The sequence below is a fragment of the Monodelphis domestica genome, chromosome 8 (assembly GCF_027887165.1).
Source record: "Monodelphis domestica isolate mMonDom1 chromosome 8, mMonDom1.pri, whole genome shotgun sequence".
NCBI lineage: Eukaryota > Metazoa > Chordata > Mammalia > Didelphimorphia > Didelphidae > Monodelphis > Monodelphis domestica.
This window is the reverse complement of record NC_077234.1, coordinates 222,983,781-223,003,536: the sequence shown is the minus strand read 5'-3', so window position 1 is coordinate 223,003,536 and position 19,756 is coordinate 222,983,781. Positions and strand designations below refer to the sequence as shown.

Below are 19,756 nucleotides of genomic sequence, written 5' to 3'. Positions count from 1 at the left end.
TGATTCTCCTAGGTCAGGGACAACTAACCTCTAGATCACCCTGTATATGTCATTCATCTATAGCAACAATGTTTCATTGACTATCTCCTTAGGATACATGTCTTGTTGTTAAGTTCCATGGAAACACATATGTAGAAAATTGATTGTATGCCAAAGAAGTATGTAATCACTAGTCTATATAATAAATGAACCTCCATGCTATGGCAGAACCCTGTGTGACACATATGTACATGGGTCTGAGCACACAGTGCTTCTCATATCCATTACTCAACCGGATAGTCACAACTAGACAGAGTGAGCCCTCACCCTCGGGCTCCCAAAAGACTGGCGCCTGAACAGAGATTTGAACCCTGGACCCTCAGTTTAAAAGTCTGATGCTCTACCAACTGAGCTGTCCAGGCTCTTTTTCTCCACAATACATCATAACCTTTGTCTGACAGAATTTTGCACAAATTCCCTATTGGTGTCAAGCTGGCTATTAATTACATTGAAACAGTTCTGAAGTTTCTTAGTGACCATATACAATTCTCTAGTATAAATATTGTTCAGAATTGAATTTTGCTAGCATTTCGCCTTTGGTTGATATACAATTATCACCATAAAATCACACTATATCATGGCACATTTTCAGACTAGCAATTTTCCAAAGTTACATATATAAGTCTTTATTATTAAATCTTAGAGAATAGCCAGTTTATGGGATAAAATTTCTCTTTGTGTGTTCCAAATCAATCCTTTTTACTTTTCCTTGGGAGCCCTTCCCAAAATAAGAAAAAGTAAGATTTATGGAGCACTCTGTCAATTTTAGAGGCCAAAAATTAATTACCTCCTTTTGGGAGGACTATGATCATAATTTGTGAATGCCCAATTAGGAAGACACTAAGACAGGACTTGTTAACCCAGACACACATAGAGATGCACAAAACAAATATCAAACACAGACTAAGGGAAGTATGCTTTTAAGAATTAAGGTATTTACTCAAAAGATCTTGAGGAAGAAAATAGGGAGAAGAAATGAAAAATCCATCTTGCTGTTTCCAAGGTATTGTCTCTTTGAAACTGTTAGAGGTGGAGAAAAAGGTTTTTGGCTCATGAGCCTTGAGTTTAAACATTTGAAAAGGTGGGTGACAAGGTATTGAAAGAGGGGATCCTCCCTTCTAGAACCAAGGATCCAGGGATCACTTCTGTCCATCCACTTGCCCCCCTCCCCCAAGCTGAGGAAAATTCCTTGGAGTTGGTGGGGGAGGAGGAGGAGGAAGATGCTGCTGGTGGTTGCCTAACCTGGGGATTGTTATACCTAGCTGCCTCACCTTCTAACAGCCTCATTTCCAGGGGGAGTCTCTTCTTGTCAGGATCTAGGTTTAACATTGAAATTTCACAGACTTCAGCTCTAAAATTTTGTGTGGACAATAAAGGTTTCTTTCAGTTGCAGACAGGTTAGAAAAAGTCTGCATAAGTCGAGTTTGATGAGTGAACCACAGACCTGAACAAGTTCCAAGAACTCAGCCAGCTATGGCCTGCTTGTTTTTTTGTTCCTTTTTAAAGGGGTGTTATGAATTATTTCACTAAATATCTTTCTTTTGCTTCACTATGACCCATGATCCTTTTTAAGCTCCTCAAAAGTTCTTTGGTCTGGATTTCCCACCCTCCACACTGTTCTTCAGCTAACAGGAAGCTGCAGCCCTCTTGTGGGGGTGTGTGTGGAAATACTGAGATCAGCGGTGTTTAAGGGGTGTTTACTCTTTTCTGGAGGCCTTTTTTGCTTGGGAGAAAATGGGAACTTACCTAGGTGGAGCTTCCTGGGTTAGGGCACCAGTCTTTTGGGATCTGTCTAGTGGTCTCCCTGAGGGTGAGGGCTCACTCCTTCTTGATGTGATGATCTGGTCGAGTAATGGATATGAGAACTGCTGTCACATCTAGAGGGAGTGAGCCCTCACCCTCAGGGAGATGGCTGGATGGCTCCCAAAAGCTCCTGTCTCTAGGACTGGCTCTTAATCCATTGACCAACCCAGCTGCCTCCACATTAATTTTTTTTTAAAGAAGAGAGGTAAGAAAAGGTCACTAAAATATTTTAAAAATTAACAAAGAAGGAACATCAATAAAAAATTAAGACAAAATGAAAGTTTTTAAAATAGCATGTAGAATTTGTTGTAAAATTGGAGACATACATAGTACAATTTTATGGCTTCATTTGCAATGTTCGTTTTTTCTGCTTTGAATGTGGAAAACCCATATCATTGGATATTTTCTTAAATTTAGAATAAAAGCCAAAATATAAAAATTTAAAATTATAAATAGAATTTTGTTATGCCTAATCTGGAATTAATTATTTCCATTAATACATGATAGAGAGAAAATGTTGACAAGGCATGCAAGTGGTAATGACTATGCCCAATTTTTTTTTCACAAACTCAAAATAACAATTAATGCACAAAACTAAGTAAAATCTCTTCAACAACAAAAAAAAAATTAGGAAAAATAAATTATCAAAGAAACAAAACAAAACAAAAACGATTAAGCCAAACAAAAATCCTCTAATGAATATATATTATGGAACAAAAGCAAATGAAGTGAAAGAGCATAAAAGAACAAAAAGTGCTCCTAGAGCAAAACTAGATAGACATCAAGAACCTTCAAAGAATTTTTTAAAACTCATAATAGAGATAAAAGACAATCTGTCATCTATAAATATGGTAGTATATTCAATGAGAGAAAAACAATAAGATGAACATGAAATCTAATCATGAAGCTGTTGACAAAATAATATTTATGCTATAACTAGGTGAGTAATATCTGAACAATAAAATGATCCAACTAAAAGACAAAAAGGTAGAAATACTACACACATACACACACACACACACATACACACACACAAATACATCCCAAAGAGAAACAGATGTAAAAGTCATTTAAATGAAAACTTTAGCTGCTACAAGACATGGATATTTTATTACTGATATCCAGAAAATTATAAAGAAATGAAGACTCCATATCATTTTTCATTAACTTTTTGAAAAAAATACTTTGGTTTTCTTGAAAATATTTGACAAAATAAACTTTAAATAAATAATAGTGGATTGTTTCCAAATAAGCTCAATAGTAAAGAAAAAATACCCATTGTTTTAGAAATCCTAAAAATAGTAATAATAAAAGAACAAGAATATTATAGATATAAATATCGACAGGAATAAAAAAATTTCTGGTTTTAGATAGTAATGAGAAACCCTCTAGAATCATCAACAACAACAAATATTAAGATAGCAACTTTAAAAAAAGTAATGATACAAAATAAGTTCACATTAATTATGAACACATTTGTGTAATGCTAAAAAAGACCAGTAAAGGAATAGAAATTCAAAGTAAAACAATATTGTTTAGTACCTGAGAGTAAAACTAAAGACATATAATCATAATTAGAGGATAATTTTATAAAATAAAATAAACTCTAAGTAATTGGGAAAATAGTGTTTATCATTGCTTAAGGAAATTATACCAAAAACTACTAAAATGACTCTAGATTTACTTTTATCTAAAAACAAGAATGTTCCAGAATGTCACAAAATAACAATAAAATTAATATGAAGGAATGAATTGTCACACAAATCAAAGAAAACAAGATAAAAATATTGACAAGGGAGATCAGTGTTTCACATTTAAAGTTATATTACAAAATTCTAATTATAAAACCTGTACTAGATGTAAAAAATCAAAAAATAGATCACTACAATAGTAAAATAGTAAAATTGTAGAATAAAATACTACCAAAAGAATTCCTTGGATATAAAAAAAATAGTTAAGTAAAAATAATTGATTGAAATGAGAATCTTATACTATCTATTGCAATGAATCCTAAAAGAATAAAGCTCCAAATATAAAGTCAATACCTCAGAAAAAAAATTTAAACAATTGAAAACTTTATCCTTTACACCTATGGTCAGGGGAAGCATTCATAACCATATTTGTGTCAGAAAAAATAACAATGGACAAAGTAGGCTATTGTACTTGCATTGAATTAAAAAGCTTTTGCACAAATAAAATCTATTCTACTAGAACTAGAAAAAGTATGAAGTTCAAGAAAAACCATATCAATTATAAACCATCTATAGGAGACTGACATAGATTTATAGAATTTTTTTTGCAATAATCCTCTTGGGAAATTATTCAAAATTACTAATAAGCAGAGAAATTCAAGTTGAAAGAGCTTTGAAATATCACCTCCTATCCATCAAATTAGAAAAGGGAACATTAAATCACACAAGTACATGCTAAGCCAAGAACTCTAATTCTTGCTGGCATAGGTATAAATTGGTTCAACTATTTTGGCAAAAACTTTTCAACAGTGGAAAAAAATTATTTGATTTTATAAACCTTTTAATCTATCAAGTCCTTTACTGAGATTATTCTACAAGGATGTTAGTGATAGGAAGACTCATCCTTAAATAAATATTCATTACAGTATTATATTTCCAGCATTTCAGAAAGAGCTGAGCTAACTCATACAAAAGTGCGATGGCAGGTTGTTTGATTAAAGAAATAACAAAAAGGAAAATTCCAAATAAACATGGAAATATTTTATGAAGTGATACAGAATAAAGAAAGTAGAGCCAAAATAATAATATGTACAGTCTAATTACTATGTATATTTGAGCAATACTGAAAAGCAACAAAGTTAAGATAAAAACAACAATATCTATATCATACAGATGCGTCCTTTCACTTTCATCAATCATTTAACTAAAAAAAATGGAAAGACAATGAGTAATCAGTTGAAACTGTTCTGGGGGGAGCAGCATTGCCTAGTGATGATTTTTAAGAAATGTATTTTGGTGCAAGTGGTGGTAGGGGTGGGAGATAAATGTGGAAAAGACATTTTGTATGGTTGTTGCTTGGGAAATGTATTTATTCCAAAAGAAAATATTTCCAGATAAATAAATGTTTGTAGCACCTGAAGTACTTCTTTGAGTAGTTTTTAAGTATATTAGAGACTAGTAACTAGAAAGTTACTCTACATAGTAATTACTTCATGATTAGAATCGTCTTTTGATCATATCACAAGCCAGTTGTGAGATGCTAATTTTAATTAGTCAGCATACATAGTGCACACTTAGTTAAAAGCAAAGACGTTTACTGAAAGGGCACAGTTATAAGCAAAGAACAAGAATAGTTTCTCCATAAACCTTGATGTCACTTTCCCACAAATACACAGAGGGAAGTGCGAACCTGGTAACATGTGTCCAAAACATTTGTATAGAAGGGATTACATGCAGGGAATGTATTTGCCCAGGGCACCTCCAATCACCTTTACTATAGAGCTATCAGTGCCTGTTTGTGATGGAATGCTGTTGCTTTCTCATATTGATTGCTTAGTGCCTTAACTGAACTTCTTCCTGATGGGCATCATGTTTCTACTTTGGTTGATATTAAGCTATCTAGCTATCTTCAAGGTCACCTAACATCCTGTTTGATATCCACTCTACTCTTGTTAGGACACTTTCTCTTGCAGTCAAATGCTGCAATTTTTCAGCCAATGCTTTCAGCTTTCAGTTTCCCATTGGATCTCAGTTACGTTTTTCAAGTGAGAAGATATTTTCAGGGTCACTTGCTACAGCTTAGAACTAAAGGTGGAAAAGACCTCAAAGGCCATCTAGTTCAGTCTCTTTATTTTACCTATGATGCAACTAAAGCCCAGGGAAATTGTGACATTACTGATCACACATGGATTAACTATCAAAAGTAGGATTTGAGCAAAGGGCTTTTGATTCCAGGGCCATCATACACCATATTTATGATTATAGATGCTCTTTCCCTCAGGCAGACTGCTCACAGAACATAGCAGTTGCCCCAACAGAATCACATCTGCTCTTTGAAAAGCTATTTGAACTATTCTCTCATCTCTGAGTGCCTTAATTCAGGAACCATGTAACTTATGGTTTGAAAACCATTTTATTTCTTAGTTCTTATCATACAGACTTGACTGAGGCTTTATTCTCAGGGCTATATTTCATCTACTGAAAAAGGGAGTGAATGAAGTTGAGAAATCTATATTTTATCTCCTTTTACCAGATAAAGTCTGACACTAGTGTTCTATGAAAATAGCAAGGGCAGTACTGATTGGTGAAATCTAAAAAAATGATGTTCAACTTCACCCCATTTTCCCCAAGCAACAAGTCACAACTGGTCATTCTATAAATGTATAAGTGAATTTTTAAAAAAGAAAACTGTTTTTAAAGATTTTTTAAAATTCTGTTTTCTTTCAAATAAGTTATAGGGAAAGATCAGGAGAAGAGGAAATCTCAATTGTGGAGTTTTGGTTAGGAAAGGTATTTTTCAGCTTTGAAGTATGCAACAACTCATAATCACAGAGATTCTGGGGCTGATTAGTGAACCAGCCAATACCAATAAACATGCCCCAATAGATCTAGCCACCCCCTAGTCTCCATATTGCAAGATCCAATAGGAAATTAAGTGTTAAAATAGACGAGGCATGGAGTTCTTAAGAGTTACAAGTGTGAGTCAAAGAAGTTCCTAGACCTAGATTACCCAGCAGGCAAAATCATGTATTCTTTATTTATTAATATATTGAGTTAATCAATACATTCTCAGTCAAGAAATTGATACAAATGTTGAAGATAGGACCCTTCTACATTAGAGACCCTTCTACAGATTGACATTTGTTCAATCAACTACAAACTTACATAATTGTGATATCTATTCCATCTTTCTCTTGCTTATTAACTGTCATCTATATGATACTTTATTAAATGTTTTCCATCTTATTAACTTGCAATTAGAATCTATAATTAATATAAGAATTCCAATTGTGAGATTAAAAAGACTTCCAGTCAAGATGGCGGCTTAGAGAAAGCTAAAGTTCAGATCTCCTGAAACCCTTCCCTACCGAACTCAAACTATATGCTCCTAAGGCACCGAAATTCAAAACAAACAACAGCATAGACCCTGAGAATCCTCCTCCTGGACCTGGACCTGGATCAAAAGGTATGCCCCCCCCAAAAGCCAGAACCTGAGATCACTAGGACCTAAGGGGTAGGCAGAAGGAAGGTCCCAGGACCCATCCCCCCAACCCAGAGGGCTGAGTCCGAGGCAGCAGAGGGAACCTCAGAGCCTCAGGGCCAGCTATCCTGAAGGCCACTTCCTGAAAACAACCTGACCCAGTGGAGGGGGCACCCAGACAGCAGGGAAACAGAGAGAGACAGGAGGAGCCTGTAGCCCCCTGACCAGATCCTTCCATCTGAGTCTCACCCAAGGTCCCTGCCTCAGGGCATACTCAGTCTGAGGTTAATCCTATCACCAGCCCTCAGAGCTCTGGGAAGCAGTGGCCCCTTCCCCCTCAGAGTGTTGGCTCTCCTGGCCAACTAACACACAGAAACAAACACCCCTTGGAAAGGGCCAAGCCAGGCTCAGAGTGTGGAAGTAAGGCAACGGAGAAGCATCGGGAAGAAAGTGAGGAGGGCAGTAACACCGAAACACCAGCAATTCCTGGCTTCCCCTGGAAGACAGAACAAAAACTGCATAGAACGGACAATCTGCCTAGGGCTAAAACCTCTGAACACCAGACAGAGATAAGAAAACCTAGTCCTCCCCACTCAGATAGAGATGGCAAACTCCACAGAAGCACAAAAGACCCAAAATTCCAAGAAAAACAAGAAGAAGAGGGCAACTTTGGACATATTTTATGGAGCAAAAATACAAAATACAGAGGAGATAAAAGAGGAAACACAAGCAAATGCTCCGAAACCTTCCAAAGGAAATGGAAAAAGTCAGAATCGGGCAACTCCAAGACAACAATCAAGAATTAATAAATCAAAGCCAAAAGACCAAGAAAGTAGAAGAGAACATAAAATATCTCACTGACAAGGTGACAGACATGGAAAATAGAGGAAGAAGAGATAATTTAAGAATAATTGGACTTCCAGAAAAGCCAGAAATAAACACCAACCTTGACATCGTAATACAAGATATAATCAAAGAAAATTGCCCAGAGATCCTACAAGGGGGCAATACAGCCACTGACAGAGCTCACAGAACACCCTCTACACTAAATCCCCAAAAGACAACTCCCAGGAATGTAATTGCCAAATTCTAAAGCTTTCAAACAAAAGAAAAAATCCTACAAGAAGCCAGAAAAAGACAATTTAGATATAAAGGAATGCCAATCAGGGTCACACAAGACCTTGCAAGTTCCACTCTGAATGATCATAAGGAATGGAACATGATTTTCATAAAGGCAAGAGAGCTGGGTCTTCAACCAAGAATCAGCTATCCAACAAAACTGACTATATACTTCCAAGGGAAGTATGGGCATTCAACAAAATAGAAGATTTCCAAGTTTTTGCAAAGTAAAGACCAGAGCTCTGTGGAAAGTTCGATATTGAAAAAGAAAGAGCATGGAATAACTGAAAAGGTAAAAATGAAGGAAAGGGAAAAGGAGAAAAATGTTATCTTTTTCTTTTACTCAAACTCTCTTCTAAAGGGATTACATTTATATCAATCTATGTATACTAACATGTGGGGAAAATGTAATGTGTAAATAGGGGGAAAAGAAAGACCAAAAAGAATAATCTTTCTCACACAAAGATTCACATGGGAAGGGGAGGGGAAGAAAACTCCTATAAGAAAGAGAGGAAGAGAGTATTTACTTAAACCTTACTCTCAGGGAAATCAACTCTGAAAGGGAAGAACATCCAGATCCATTGGGATCTTGAATTCTAACTTACCCAACAAGGGAAGGGAGAAGGGTAAACCAAGGCGGGTGGGGGGAGGAACACAAAAAAGGGAAGAAAAAGAGGGGGAGAGGGGAGGGAAAAAAGGGATGGACTAGAAAGGGAAACATATCAAGGGAGGGGACAAGGGGGACTGATTTAAAGTAAATCACTGGACTAAAAGGTAGAGCTGAAGAAGAAAGGTTAGAATTAGGGAAGGATATCAAAATGCCAGGGAGTTCACAAGTGACAGTCATAACTTTGAACGTGAATGGGATGAACTCGCCCATAAAACATAGACGAATAACAGAATGAATTAGAATCCAAAACCCTACCATATGTTGTCTTCAAGAAACACACATGAGGTGGGTAGACACCCACAAGGTCAGAATTAAAGGATGGAGCAAGATGTTCTGGGCCTCAACTGAAAGAAAGAAGGCAGGAGTGGTAATCATGATATCTGATAAAGCCAAAGCAAAAATAGACCTGATCAAAAGGGATAGGGAAGGTAATTATATTTTGTTAAAAGGGACCTTAGATAATGAGGAAATATCACTAATCAACATATATGCACCAAATAGTATAACACCCAAATTTCTTTTTTTTTTAATTTTTAACAATATTTTATTTGGTTATTTCCAAAAATTATTCACTGGAAACAAAGATTGTTTTCTTTTCCTCCCCGCCCCCCCTCCCACCACCTTTCCCTCTCCCATATCTGACTCACGATTCCACTGGTTATCACATGTGTTCTTGACTTGAACCCATTTCCCTGTTGTTAGTATTTGCATTACAGTGTTCATTTAGAGTCTCTCCTCAGTCATATCCCCTCCACCCCTGTAGTCAAGCAGTTGCTTTTCAGCGGTGTTTTTACTCCCACAGTTTATCCTCTGCTTGTGGATAGTATTTTTTAGATCCCTGCAGATTGTTCCGGGACATTGCATTGACACTAATGGTGAAGTCCATCACCTTCTATTGTACCACAATGTATCAGTCTCTGTGTACAATGTTTTCCTGGTTCTGCTCCTTTCCCTCTGCATCACTTCCTGGAGGTTGTTCCAGTCTCCATGGAATTCGTCTACTTTATTATCCCTTTTAGCACAATAGTATTCCATCACCAACATATATAACAATTTGTTCAGCCATTCCCCAATTGATGGGCATGCCCATTGATGGATAGCTCAATTGAGGCAAAGAAAAGAGATCAGTCCCTATCACTCACGTGACTAAAATGGAGAAACAGTCTCAGGGGCCTCCACCTCCAGACTCCTTCAGAGCAAGCCTTCTCAGAGCATAACCTCTCAGAGCAAAACTTCTCGAACTCTCCAGTCCTCAGACCCCACTATCTTTAAGGAAACCATCTAAGTTCCCTCCCCTCAGTTCTCACATCTACCAATCACTGTCCATGTCTTCCCTGTGCCAATGGTGACTCTAGCTTAACCCAGGACCACCCAGAGGTCTGCCCCTTTGCACATGTCTGTTGAAGGTCATATTCTCAAATAATTAAATCTTGATCCTTTGCTGCAGCCCTTCCTAAATCCTTTTACTCTGAGTAGGGTGGAGATTGTAGTTTCAAGACCTGGTTCTGTCATTCCAAGTATCTCTATTGTATCAATTCTAAAATCAATCATGACTCAAAGAACTTCCTGTTCTATGCTTAAGCATAGGTCAAAGCCCTTTCCATTGTTTAGCAAAAGGTTTCTGTCCTAAAGTAGTCTTAGGTAGGGAGGAGAAGGATCCTCCCATGCCCGGGGGTTTTACATTCCAATAGAGTTCTTACTATCAGTAGGAAATTTTTTCCAGTATAAATTTCCCAATGGGGAAATTTCCAACATTCACAAGTCTAAGAAATTTTAAGGTTTACATATGACACAAACATGGTACTAATTCCAAAGCCAGGCGGGCCAAAAGCAGAAAAAAAAATTATAGACCAATCTCCCTAATGAATATAGATGCAAAATTCTTAAATAGGATACTAGCAAAAAGACTCCAGCAAGTGATCAGAACGGTCATCCAACATGATCAAGTAGGATTTATACCAAGGATGCAGAGCTGGTTCAATATTAGGAAAACTATCCACATAATTGACCACATCAACAAGCAAACCAACAAGAACCACATGATTATCTCAATAAATGCAGGAAAAGCCTTTGATAAAATACAACACCCATTCCTAATAAAAACACCCGAAAGCATAGGAATAGAAGGGTCATTCTTAAAAATAATAAACAGTATATATCTAAAACCATCAGCTAATATCATCTGCAATGGGGATAAACTAAATGCATTCCCATTAAGATCAGGAGTGAAACAAGGATGCCCATTATCACCTCTACTATTTGATATTGTGCTAGAAACACTAGCAGTAGCAATTAGAGAAGAAAAAGAAATTGAAGGCATCAAAATAGGCAAGGAGGAGACCAAGTTATCACTCTTTGCAGATGACATGATGGTCTACTTAAAGAATCCTAGAGATTCAACCAAAAAGCTAATCAAAATAATCAACAACTTTAGCAAAGTTGCAGGATACAAAATAAACCCACATAAGTCATCAGTATTTCTATATAATTGCAACACAGCTCAGCAGCAAGAACTAGAAAGAGAAATCCCATTCAAAATCACCTTAGACAAAATAAAATACTTAGAAATCTATCTCCGAGACAAACACAGGAACTATATGAACACAACTACAAAGCACTCTCCACACAACTAAAACTAGACTTGAACAATTGGAAAAACATTAACTGCTCATGGATAGGATGAGCCAATATAATAAAAATGAACATCCTACCCAAACTTATTTATCTATTTAGTGCCATACCTGTTGAACTCCCAAAAAATTTCTTTACTGATTTAGAAAAAAACACAACAAAGATCATTTGGAATAACAAAAGATCAAGGATATCCAGGGAAATAATGAAAAAAAAATACAAAGGAAGGGGGCCTTGCAGTCCCAGATCTCAGACTATATTATAAAGCAGAGGTCACCAAAACAATCTGGTACTGGCTAAGAGACAGAAAGGAGGATCAGTGGAATAGACTGGGGGCAAGCAACCTCAGCAAGACAGTATTTGACAAACCCAAAGATCCCAGCTTTTGGGACAAAAATCCACTATTTCATAAAAACTGCTGGGAAAATTGGAGGACAGTGTGGGAAAGATTAGGTTTAGATCAACACCTCACACCCTACAACAAGATAAATTCAAAATGGGTGAATGACTTGAACATAAAGAAGGAAACTATAAGAAAATTAGGTGAACACAGAATAACATACATGTCAGACCTTTGGGAAGGGAAAGACTTCAAAATCAAGCAAGACTTAGAAAGAGTTACAAAATGCAAAATAAATAATCTGAAATACATCAAATTAAAAAGTTTTTGTACAAACAAAACCAATGTAACTAAAATCAGAAGGGAAACAACAAATTGGGCAACAATCTTCATAGAAACCTCTGACAAAGGACTAATTACTCAAATTTACAAAGAACTAAATCAATTGTACAAAAATCCAAGCCATTCTCCAATTAACAAATGGGCAAGGGACATGGATAGGCAGTTTTCAGATAAAGAAATCAAAACTATTAATAAGCACATGAAGAAGTGTTCTACATTTCTTATAATCAGAGAGGTGCAAATCAAAACAACTCTGAGGTATCACCTCACACCTAACAGATTGGCTAAAATGATAACAAAGGAAAATAATGAATGCTGGAGGGGATGTGGCAAAGTAGGGACATTAATTCATTGCTGGTGGAATTGTGAATTGATCCAACCATTCTGGAGGGCAATTTGGAACTATGCCCAAAGGGCAACAAAAGAATGTCTACCCTTTGATCCAGTCATAGCACTGCTAGGTCTGTACTCCAAAGAGATAATGGACAAAAAGACTTGTACAAAAATATTCATAGCTGCGCTCTTTGTGGTGGCCCAAAACTGGAAAACAAGGGGATGCCCATCAATTGGGGAATGGCTGAGCAAATTGTGGTATATGTTGGTGATGGAATACTATTGTGCAAAAAGGAATAATAAAGTGGAGGAATTCCATGGAGAGTGGAAGGACCTCCAGGAAGTGATGCAGAGTGAGAGGAGCAGAACCAGAAGAACATTGTACACAGAGACTAATACACTGTGGTGTAATCGAACGTAATGAACTTCTCCAATAGTAGCGGTGTAATGTCCCTGAACAATCTGCAGGGATCTAGGAGAAAAAACACTATCCACAAGCAGAGGACAAACTGTGGGAATAGAAACACTGAGTTAAAGCAACTGCCTGACTACAGCGGTTGAGGGGACATGATAGAGGAGAAACTCTAAAAGAACACTCTAATGCAAATACTAACATCATGACAATGGGTTCGAATCAAGAACACATATGATACCCAGTGGAATCACACGTTGGCTATGGGGAATGGGGGGGGGGTTGGAAAAGAAAATGATCTTTGTCTTTAATGAATAATGCTTGGAAATTATCAATAAAATATTATAAAATTAAAAAAAAGGAATTCCAATTGTGTCAGACATTGAGTTTTCAGTGTGCTATTTTGGAAGCATGCATAAAATTTTGAAAAGGCAATGTTGTTTTCTCTTAAGTAAACATTAAAGAATAAGAAATCTGAAAAAAGAAACCAAGCAATCAAAACAGCAAGCAATGATTAAAATATGCTTTACAACTTCCAAGAAACAAACATGATAGGTGCCTTCTTCAGTGAAGTTTTTTATGAACAAATACTTTTTTTAGAATTAGAGGTTTTTTTGAGCAAAGTGTTTCTCTTTTTCCTATGAGTAAAAATGTCAAGATTGATGAATCTAAGAAATATGGATCTTTGCTCTCATAATAAGTATGTCTCCAACTATATGGGCTTTTTAGTATTTGACTTTCTGGGAAGCAGCATGATATAGATAAAAGAAGCATGGCTCCAAAGTCAGAAGACCTAGCTTAAAATTGACTTCCAGCACTTACTAAATGGATGCCTCAGTTTTCTGAACTTAGACCATTCCAATTCTAAAATCAATGATCTTCTTACTAAATGCCACCTGAAGTATTTTCTAGCTCTAAATCTGTGCTTAAATTCTTAAAATATACAATTTTCTCTTGTAGTTGTACTGAATGCAATTATAAAAATACCTATTGAGAGAGTGAAGCCAAGATGACAGAATAGAGGCAGGAACTCATCTAAACTTTTTTCCATATTCCTTTCCCAAAACTTTAAAATAATTCCTCAAATCAATTTCTGAAACATCAGAGCCAATAAAAGTTTGGTATAAGGCAATTTTTTAATCCAAGAAAACTTAGGAGGCCTATAGGAAAGGTCTATTATACTGAAGTGGTTGCTAGCCTTGAGCCCAGCACAGATCGGGCACTGTGCACTCTGGTAATGCCAGGATCATGTCTTGGTGGTAACTGTTACAAAGTCAGGAGCTCTCAGCCCACAAATTGTAAGGAGTGTTGGAGGGGGTAAAAAATGGATTTGAAAGAGAGCAAGGGGAACTATTTGCTAGTTCCTGGTTCTAGATCCTGTTGTATTACACATGCACAGTTACAGGTCACAGATCCAGATCAAAGAGGCCCTACAACACTTGTGGCGAAAGGAGTACCTCTCCCTTGTCAAATTTCTCTGCTGAGAAGGGTGCTTCCAAAAATTGGAAAAAGAAGGGCTGTCCCTCAATTGGAGAAAGACTGAACATATTGTGTTATATGATGATGATGAAATACTATTGTACTGCAAGGAATGATAAACTAGAAGATAGTTTTATGAACTGGAAAGACCTCCAAGAACTGATGAAGAGTGAAATGAGCAGAACCAAGAGAACTTTATATGCAGAAAGTGAAATATTGTGGAACAATACAATGTAATGGACTTTGCTAATATAAGACAATCCCAAGGGACTTATAAGAAAGAATGCTATCCACATTGAGAGAAAAAACTGCAAGAGTAGAAACACGGAAGAAAAATAAAGGACTTATCATCTGTTTATATGGATATATGATTTGGGGTTTGGATTTTAAAAGATTGCTGTATTGCAAAAATGAGCAATGTGGAAATAGTTATAAGTGATGACATTTGTATAACCCAGTGGAAATGCTTATTGGATCCAGGAGAAGGAGGGGAGGGAAAGAAAATGAAATATGTAAACATGGAGAAATATTTTAAAAATTAAAAATTAAAAAAAGAAATGAGTGATGCAAGTAAATCATGAAAAGAGATTCAAATGTTCAGCAAAAGAGAAAAAAATAATGAAGAAAATATCATTTGAAGAGTAAAATTGGCCAAATGAGAAAAAAAAACACCAAAATTCATTGAAGAAAAGAATTTCTTAAAGAGTAGATAGAATTGGCCAAATAAAAAAAATGTACAAAAGATTACTGAAGAAAATAAACTTAAAAATTAGAATTGGGTAATTGGAATCTAATGTCTTAATAAGACATAAAGAAATTTAAAAGAATAAAAACTTAATAATGTGAAATATAGCAGTGGAAAATCAAATGACTTAGAAAATAGAGAAAACTTAAAAATTAGTGGACTATGTGGAAACTATTAACCAAAAAGAACCTAAACATCATATTCTAAGAAGATGTCTAGAAAAACTGTTCTGATATCCTAGAACTGGATATGAAAGAATCGATCCTGGATGGATTCAAACCTCCTGGATGAGATCCAAAAATAAAAATTTCAAGAAATATTATAGCCAAATTCTTGAGCTCCCTGGTCAAAGAGAAAATATTATAAGCAGCCAGAAAGAAACAATTCAAATGTTATGGAGGCAAAGTTGGGATCATACATGATCTAGTGTTTTCCATATTACTAGAGTATAGGATTTGGAATATGATATTCTTGAAGGCAAAGGAGCTAGGATCACAATAAAAAATTATGTACCTCCCAAAACTGTGTATAAATATTGTGAAGATGGGATTAATTTTCTCACTTTTATATTTAATCACCACCAGAAGCATATACACCCCACTTATCCTTAAGTATGGTGAGGTCTGTGACCTATATGTGCTACAGTAGTTGATTAATCAGAATTGATGACAGAATTGCCCCCTGGTCAGTCCTAAGCAAAACTATAGCTGCAATAGGTCCACATAAAGTGGAAGGAAGGCACAGGAAGTGATGAAGGAAAGTGGGAGAAATTTCCTGTGCTCAGTACTTTCGCCATCAAACTTGACCTTAAAGGAGATCTTACTTGGGACCTTGAACTGCTCTTGGATGTTTCCTTAAAACTACCATGTGAGGGGCAGCAGGGTGGCTCAGTGGATTGAGAGTCAGGCCTACAGACGGGAGGTTCTAGGTTCAAATCTGACCTCAGACACTTACCAGCTGTGTGACCTTGGGCAAGTCACTTAACCCCCATTTCCTAGCCCTTACTGGTCTTCTGCCTTGGAACCAATACACAGTATTGACTCCAAGACAGAAGGTAAGGGTTTTAAAAAGTAAAAAAAAAAAAAAACTACCATGTATTTGAGTGAAAAACGCTCACTCCTTTCCCTGGCTTTTTTGGAGGTACTAGCCTCAGGAGAGGCTTCTCATCTTGGAGGAGGCTTTGTGGCTAGAACCCGTGTTTAATTTACCTCTGGGCCCCCTTTGCTGGGGCCTCTGAAGTCCAGCCTGGTTCCAAACAAGCTGCAATAATTATCTACTCTCTCTTATTTGCTTATTTTAACTCTTTCTCTTTTTGTAAATAAACTACCGTAAGAAGTCACCCTGACTTGAGTAATGTATTATTGGTGACAACATTTTTATATATTTATTTCAAACTTTAATTTCAACCCTTACACTATCCGGGGGACACAAATATTTAATGAAATAGAGGACATTCAAGAATTCGTGATGAAAAGACCAGAGCAGAAAATTTGATGTGCAAATACAAGACTCAACCAAAGCATAAAAAGGTAATCATGAAAGAGAAATAATAAGAGGCTCAATAGGTTAAACTGTTTACATTCCTATACTGGAAGATGAAAATTGTAACTCCTAAGACTTTATCATTATTAGGGAAGTTAGAAGAAGCATACCTTGACAGCAGAAGTAGGTTTCAATTGCCTACAATGGGATGATTTCCAAGAAAATAAAATTAAAGGATGAGAAGAAAGGGTATTCTGGGAGAAAAGGAGGGAAGTAAAAGAATGGGGGAAATTAGTTCACATAAAAGATAAATGAAAAGAAGATCATTTACAGTGAAGGGGAAAATGGGAATGGGTAATGGGCAGTGCTTGAACCTTACTCTCTTTGTGATTGCCTCAGAGAGGGAATAACATGAACCATCAGGTAGGTATAGAAATGTAACCTATCCAAGGGGTAAATAGGAAGGGAGGGGGGGAAAGGTGAAAATGGATACATTATTTTGATATAAAGGATATCATAAGCAAATTATGGAAGCATGGAAAATTTTACCTGGGAAATCTATGCATAGAGAAAGAATTTATGAACAAGTAAGAGAGTATTATGGGATGTAAAATGATAATCTTGATTCTATTTAAAACTTTGCACAAATAAGACTGCCATTGCCAATATTAGAAGGAAAATGGGAAATTGGGAAATATTTTACAGCAGATTTATCTGATAAAGTTCACATTTGTCAAATATATAGAAAACTGAGACAAATTTATAAGTATAATAACTATTTTCCAATTGGTAAATGGTTACAGGATGTAAACAGTTGACAGAAAAAGCTATCTATTGTTATATGAAAAAAAGGACACAATCATTATGAACTAAACAAATTAAAATTAAAACAGAATGAGACAAGAACTAAATTGAACATCACAAAAATGAAATTTAACACACATATCTATATCTATTTAAGCATGTTTTCTTTTCTGTATGTATATTTATGCACATGTCTATGTGTATATATGCATACATAGGTATATGTGTATATACAGATATGTATGTGCATATATATCTATATTTGTGCATGTTTGTATATCTCACATACCCAGAGAAAAGGAAACTTCTGGGTACTGGCATAATTGTTACTTCAAATTCAGTCGCCTATGTGGAGTGAAATCATTAATGGTTCAGAACAAAGGTCAAAATCAATAATAAATTAGAATAATGGATTGAGAAAAGAAGACACTAATTACAACTCTAATAGATTCAACACAACCAATTTTAAAATTCTAAACTAAATAAATTGGTTCTATTATCATATCTTAGATATATCCATAGAATTAGAAACTCTGAGCTAAAAAGGACTTTGGAGTTCATCTTATTCAACTCATTCCTGAACACAAACACTCTATAGCATTGTTGACATACAATTTTATAGCATCTACTTAAAGATTTCCAGTGAGAGAGAGCACTCATTTCCTCTCAAATTAGTCCATTACACATTTAGATAATTCTGAGAATCAAGAGGCAGGATGTCATAATGGAAAGAATTTAGAATCAGAAGGACTGCATTGGAATCCTATTACAGTCACTTATTGCCTCTAACATCTTGGGAAATGACTCAGTGTCTTCATCTCTAGAATGAATGAGTTGCACTAGATGACTTCCCATGTTTCTCTTAGACCTAAACCTTGATTTCATAATCATTGTTTTTCTTTGCACTAAACCTAATCTCCTTCTCTAAAATGTCCATCTATTGTTTCCTAGTTCAACCATGGCAAATTCAATTCCTTTTTTATAGTTCCTTGACTTCAGAAACTATCTTTGTCTTCGCATCACCAGTGCCTAGCAAAATGCCTGGAACAGAACAGACATTTAATAGTTAATTAATAATCAACAAGAATTTATTAAGCACCTATGTACCAATGGCAGATAAGGTAGGCACTGGAGATATAAAGACTAAAATGAAACAAACTCTCAAGAGACTTACATTCTATCTGCCAAGAATATATTTATAAATAAACATAAAGAATAAATATTAGGTAACTTTCAATGGTGAAGTGGTGAGGATGCTAAAACCTGGAATAATCAAACAGGATTTACTTTGAAGGAAAACTTTTACAATTTTAAAGGGAACAGGGATATTAAGAGATCAAAATGCAATATCATAACATTACAGTAGAATAGCAAGGAGCAAAATAGGCAGGACTATAGACTGTGGAAAGGGAAGTATTGTATAAAGTTGGAAAAGCAGATTGGAGACAGGATAGGAAGAATTTTGTAAACTAAACAAAAATTTCTAGTAAAAGAAAGTCATTGATATATATTGGGTAAATGAGTAATCAAAGCTTCAGTTTCAGAAAACTAATAATGAATTCTAATTCTATATTATAACTCTTCAAAGTATTTGAATACAGATATCATATTCTCTTCCATATACTCCCTTTTCCCATATGTAACATCCTCCTTTCCTTACACCAATCCTAGGGTTTAGGGTTGGTAAAAGAGAACAGAATCTAGGAGAGACAGCTGCAGTTTAGGATTGGCTCAGAGAGAGGACAGGGAGTTTGAAGATCTTCCCCCTTCTGCCTTCCCTCCTTAGCTATGGTTGCTCTCCCAGATGTTCTCTTGTCCCTCTTGTCCCCCTCTCTTCCACTACTATAGACTAAAGGGTTTCTTCTTAGGAAGATGTCTCTCCCCTTGATCTGTTCACTCACACTTGATTCAAAGCTTGGAGAAAAGATAACTACTTTAATGTCAATTAACTCAATCATGGTAATACAAAGGAATGGATGGCAGGGAAAGAATGGAAAAAGATAGTGGGGGAAAAGGGGAGTCGGGGGGGGGGGGGGGGGGGGGGGGGGGGGGGGGGGGGGGGGGGGGGGGGGGGGGGGGGGGGCGGGGTGGGGGGGGGGGGGTGGGGGGGGGGGGGGGGGGGGGGGGGGGGGGGGGGGGGGGGTGGGGGGGGGGGGGGGGGGGGGGGGGGGGGTGGGGGGGGGGGGGGGGGGGGGGTGGGTGGGGGGGTGTGGGGGGGGGGGGGGGGGGGGGGGGGGGGGGGGAGGGGGGGGTGGGGGGGGGGGGGAGGGGGGGAGAAGAAGAAGAAGAAGAAGAAGAAGAAGAAGAAGAAGAAGAAGAAGAAGAAGAAGAAGAAGAAGAAGAGGAAGAGGAAGAAGAAGAAGAGGAAGAGGAAGAGGAAGAAGA

The 19,756-nt window shown here is 36.7% G+C and overlaps 1 non-coding gene across 1 annotated transcript; it reads right to left on the bottom strand.

Annotated features, from left to right (window-relative positions):
- Positions 1-328: 328 nt before the first annotated feature.
- On the bottom strand, positions 329-401 carry TRNAK-UUU (transfer RNA lysine (anticodon UUU)). The gene has a single exon. It is a non-coding gene; the product is annotated as a tRNA-Lys (tRNA).
- Between the last annotated feature and the right edge of the window lie 19,355 nt (positions 402-19,756).